Source organism: Punica granatum, chromosome 5 (genome assembly GCF_007655135.1).
Source record: "Punica granatum isolate Tunisia-2019 chromosome 5, ASM765513v2, whole genome shotgun sequence".
Classification (NCBI taxonomy): domain Eukaryota; kingdom Viridiplantae; phylum Streptophyta; class Magnoliopsida; order Myrtales; family Lythraceae; genus Punica; species Punica granatum.
In genome coordinates this window covers 16,809,912-16,815,724 of record NC_045131.1, presented here as the reverse complement: position 1 = coordinate 16,815,724, position 5,813 = coordinate 16,809,912, and the positions used below count along the sequence as shown (strand labels likewise).

Here is a 5,813-nt window from a genome sequence, read left to right as displayed (position 1 = left end):
ATCCCGTAAAGTAATTTTCTGAAAAATGTCAAAATAAAGTTAAATTGAAAAAATGCTCCTAGTTTAAGAGTCGTGAATGCTTGGACAATTAATAAAAAAAATTTCCCTCCATTGGATGATTGAAATGATGATTTTGCCCTTCCTCCTCATGATCGGTTGTCGCTTTTGAATTCTTATTGTGCTGTGATCCTCTATGCCTTGTTCCCAGAGCCGTCAGGTTGACATGGCCAACCCGGCTGTGAATAGTAACTTGATGATTGCCCGACAGATTTCTATTGCGGTTCAAGGGTCGTTGTTAAAAGTGCTGTCAATGCTCCCTTTTGGAGCTGGTGAACCAAAACGGGATGCTGACATCAAGTTCAAAAGTAGTGAATGGATCGAGCTATGAGATAGCTTCCTCGATAAATGACAGAAACGTAATCGGATCCTTTTTTATGGTTCTCGAGCGTCAGTGGATCAAAACGCAGTGATGGTAGTATTTATCTATTCGATAGCATTGATTCGATTTGATTCAAGAATGGCTCATTGACAATACTCAAGCTTCGATCTGCCCTGCTGAAGAAATGGGCGTGTCCAGCAATACAACCATTTTTCAAGACTACACGGGCTACCCGAGTTTAGAAATGTAAGGAGAGCAGTCATCTTAGTTCCATTTCAGATTGTCCTTCCATGAAATTATATGTTTGTGTAATATCTAAATTGTCATAATTTATAATCTACAGACTGTCGCGAAATTTATGGGGAGAATGAGAGGGGGCAGGGTGAAGTTCGACCCAAACCGCATTGTCAATGAGTGGCGGAGCAACGGGAGCTCACGAGCTGATCAGCTTCTGCTTGGCTGATCCAGGGGAAGTGTTAAAGTAATCAACCCTATTTTATCTACGTCTCCGGAGATTTATTTCGAAGTTCAAGAAACATTTGTGCGTTCGCTATACTGATATTATAAACCAAGGAGATGATTTTTTTTTTCAAGAAATGTCGGATAATATATTAAAAGAAACTTATTCCAAATTTCCATTTCTTAGAAACTCACTTTTTTGCCTATCAATCTCAGGTTCGACTGAGAACTTTGCTCGTGAACCGGCCTGAAGCTCCTCCTAGTTGTGTGCGACAGCTCCAACGGTTTTAAGGTTACAAGAGAGGCACTAGAACCTGCATACATTAAAGCTATAGAAGCCAATACCAGAGTCAAAGCGCTGCTCATGACGAACCCTTCAAACCCATTAGGAACTATCCTTGATCGCAAGACATTATGTGACATCATAAGCTTCATGAAGAAAAACATCCACTTGATATGTGATGAGATATGCTCGACCACGGTCTTCAGCAGCCAGCACGGTTTCATCAGCATCTCAGTAATAATGAAGACTGAAAACTATGCAATCATGATCTCATAGACATAATTTATAGCCTCTCCGAGGACATGGGCTTCCCAAGGTTCCTAGTTGGGATCATGCATTCCTACAATGATGAGGTGGTCGAACGCGCCCGAAAGATGTCAAGCTTCGGGCTGGTCTAATCTCAAGCACAATATTTGATATTTTCTCTGCTGTTCGATGATGAGTTTATGGAGAAGTTCCTTTCAGAGAGTTCCAAAGTTTGGAAAATAGGCACCACACTTTACCTGTGGTCCTACCGTGCAACGGGATTGAACATTAGTTTATACATACATATATATATAGTAAAATGAACTAAATCTTACATTAACTAGGGTCATATTAAATAGGCTACACTCAATAATATATTTTATTCAAGCAACAAGAAAAAGGAAAAAAAATGTTCATTTCAGCTTTATTTTTTAAAAATCGATTCAATCCACATGCGATTCATGTCAAAGAAAAAGTCTAAATCAAGTTTCTATAAGAAATTTATGGACTAGGTACGTTCAAATAATATGTTGAAATTATTGAAGACTAAATAAATATATATACAATGAATACTAATTAAAATAAAATATTTTCGAAATATTTTCTGAACATTCAAAACTTCTACAATTTTTTAAATATTATTATTTGAAATTTGAAACAAGTATTGAGTTCTTTTATTCATAAGAAGTAAATTACAAAAAGTAAGAATAATTTTCATGAAGAAATAATTTCATGCATCGCACGGGGCAAAAGGCTAGTTATAACACTAGGATAGGGAACCATTCTAATCCTTGCCTAACTATTTCGACCTAAAATCCATTAGGCCATTATCGAAGCTAACATACAGGATATGTTGCAAAAGAAAATAATAATATCTATTGCAACTTGTGCTACTACCGTGTTATGCTCCCCAGTGTCATCGAATATTTGGAAAGACAGTTAAAATCATGCAATACCACTTTCGGCACTGGCTTGGTGAATCTCTCACGAGATTAGGATTGTTAGGTATGCTAGGACGCAGTCCCAAGGATTGGTCGCAAAACCACTAACTGACCTCACTGTGCTAGAGCGCAACGCGACAGCTCGAATGTCCGTAGGTCTAGTCGGCAGTTGGGTTTCAGAGAGATGTCATGGAAGGGGTTTATGATGATATTCATATGATTACGTAGCCCTAGGATTCTCCCCAAATATAAGTGCTAACAATCGGATGACATCGAGAGACAGCTAGAAGCCGATCTTGGATGTGTGAGCTCATGGCCTAAGATGGCTCGTGAGGAGTTGTATTACTTTGCGACTTAGTTAGCCAAAAGTGGCATGAAGTATTGGGTCTCGGCTATTAGAAGCCAAAAAGGGTGAGCGCAGGCTGAAACCTTAACTCATGGAAAACCTCCTTGATTGGGAACCACGACAGGTAGAAGGATATGCCAACGGACCAACATGATTGCCTCAGAAAGCTATTGTATGATAAAGAAAGGGTGCGAAAAATTAGATATTGAAGGTGCAAAAGCACGGAATATTAAGATAGAAAAATAATGTGCATGTTTGATTGATGTGCCGATAGAGGACAATACAATAGACAAACTTAGATTTTATAGGCTAACACTAGAGTGCCGCTCAAGACTACGAAAACGGAAAATAAATGAGTAAACTAAGCAACTAGTTAAGTTTGCGACTACGTGGAAATAATATCTTTCACTTATTTTTAATTGTCGAAATCAATGAAAAGGAAACAAAATCAAAGATAATTAGAAATGACAGTACGTCCCGATCTTCCATGCAATCCACTACCTTGAAGTGTGGAAGAAACAATTAGGATACTTCCCAAAATGAGAAATACATACTGCACATTGCCATTTCCTCCTCCTATTGCAATATGGGGACTCCTTCTTGCAGGGGAAATTCTTTACCATCTTGGGCTCCTTGGACTATTCATCTTCTGTCATAAGATCGAATTCGACTGGAAATTATTGATGCTCACTCAATCTTTGTACATACTCAAGAATTCGTCCACGTTCATTCTCACCTATACTTGGAAACAATCCACAATCTCCATCTTCGATCCACCCACCCATTTCACGGCAATCCGGGTTGGGTATTGCCGCTAATACGGATTGGACTTTTGTGGGCTTCAATTGTGGCCTATCCTCCTCGCATAGGCCGATCTCGCGAGCCTTATACGTTCAATTCCCATTTACCACGAAGTGCGGAAAATGAGTGCAAACAGTCAGCCATTAAAAATTCTATCAAGTGACATATGGCAGTGTCCCGCAAGTTTAATAGTGAATTTAAAACAGACAAGCCATTGCCTGTTATGATGTTGGTTAGATTTTCATTTGTGTTGTAAATTGGTGTTGGCTTGTTGTATTTGAATGTCCTTTGGTCTTTGTCTTCACGTTCTAAGTTCGCGTAGAGTTAACTTCAGTGAGAATTGACAAACCGCGTGAAGAATTTATGATGTCATGAAAGTTCCATTTGCTGGGTCCAACTTCTAGAAATTTATTCATCAAAGCTCGACAAAAACGAGAGACTCGTTATCACGAGAGAATCATGATTGAGAGCGCACCTTGATCGTCAAAGGACATTACCGGCATATTAATTTCTAGCTAGTTAAACCGATAAGCGTGAAATTGAGAGCCTCACGGGTCATGCGAATGCAGTACTAGGGTCAAACTCTTTGTGAGGCTCCCCCTGAACCAGATCTCGCTCAGCGAGGCCAGATCGATCTGGTTCCGCAGGCTCGAGGACAGCAAGGAGGGTGCCCAAATTCTATCGCACGTGGAAATCCAGAGGCGGCGGCGGAGGTTGATGAAGGCAGATTTTTGAAAGTATGATAAATAGGTGATGGTATGTTGGTAATTTGAGTTCTTATTACGAAGGAGGAATTAGTAATATCTATAGGAGATGGAAGAATGGCAATTACTTGTCTATTACTGATAGGAGCTCCCATTTGTAATTTGAATTCCAATTACGGATACAAACAAATGAAGTAACCTGAATTACGGTTGTAATATATCCGTACTGGAACTGGTTTTCATGGGATCCAGACGCATCCTTAGAAAAGGAAAGAGAGCTTTTTTGTTTTTCCCATAAAGAATGAAAATGGGTTATAAGAATATTAAGACAAAAGAACAGCTACACTTACATCGTGTAAAAGTCTAAAAGATAACGGGAATAATTAATTGCTGGTGCTTATTCATACTTCGGTAATTCTTGATACCTGACCCTAAGGTGGTGTTTGGTTCCCCGATTTTAGGTGGGAATCATTTTCTGCATTTGGCAGAAAAATAGGGCTTGAGAACCCCAGTTTGTACTGAAATATTTTCTCTCACTTTCCACCCAAATAGAGGACTCTTTATATATATATATATATATATATATATATAGTTAATATGGTGAGCAACAACAGTGACGACCTTACAATGTCCGGACTCTCGTGTTCAACAGCCAATATATCAGACGAACTGAAGAACCAGCGTAAACACCGACCCCGTTAACTTAACACCATCGAAGATATTTTATAATTTACAAAAATTGATATCCCCCAAGTCCAAGCCAAAAGTAAATAACTAGCAATTGGTTTTGAGAATACATCTTGAACTTGAAACTTTTGAGATTACGAAACTATATTGGAGTAAGCTTGTTAATTATTAGGTCATTACTTTTGATGGTACCTAAGAGAGGACTCAATACTTGCTCCAAGAGAGGTGGGATTTTTGCGAAGGAGAGAGAAGAAAGTCCGATTCAAATTATAATTTATACCACACTTTTTGATAGTATTAAAAACGGATGGGATTAAATATTAGAAAATTACTACACTATTAACACTTCTTAGTAAAATTTTAATGTATTCTTCAACAAAAGATTATCGTATCATTAAGTTTGATAATATTTTGAAACGGATAGCGCGCTTAGATGTTTAGAGTTGATTTATTTAAACATAATTTATATCTGATGAACCCTAATTAATTTAGACATAGGAAATTCGGAATAATTTATCCCATCTTCTTTTTTGTTTTCTTTGTTTTTAGCACATAATGATGTTAAGGATAGTATTGATTCTTTTCTTTAAAGACATTGGATATTACGGATAGGAAGTTTTGGCCGGAAAATGAAAATGATCATTTTCATATTATTAGGTCGCCAGTAAGTCTATGATGATGACATCAATTTTTTTTTTTTGGGTTGTGACATCTTCATATATTGGATGAAACACCTTTGCCGGATACCACGAAGCTTCTTAATGGAAAAAAAAAAGAAGAAAAAACCAAAAATGTCAATTTCAAGGGACAATTTAAAGTTGGACGAGATTAAAGTAAGGAATCTACGACCAGTCACAAAGCCAGCATCTTTGACAATTTATTTTGTAATCCTGGAAACTATTTTCCAAGTAAAAGCTTCAAAGCGTTCTCCTGAAAAAGAAATAAATAAACAAATAATCTTCAAAGC

General features: G+C 37.7%; 1 pseudogene; it reads left to right on the top strand.

Annotated features, from left to right (window-relative positions):
* Window positions 1-223: 223 nt before the first annotated feature.
* Window positions 224-4,190, top strand: LOC116209030 (annotated as a pseudogene).
* Window positions 4,191-5,813: the final 1,623 nt, after the last annotated feature.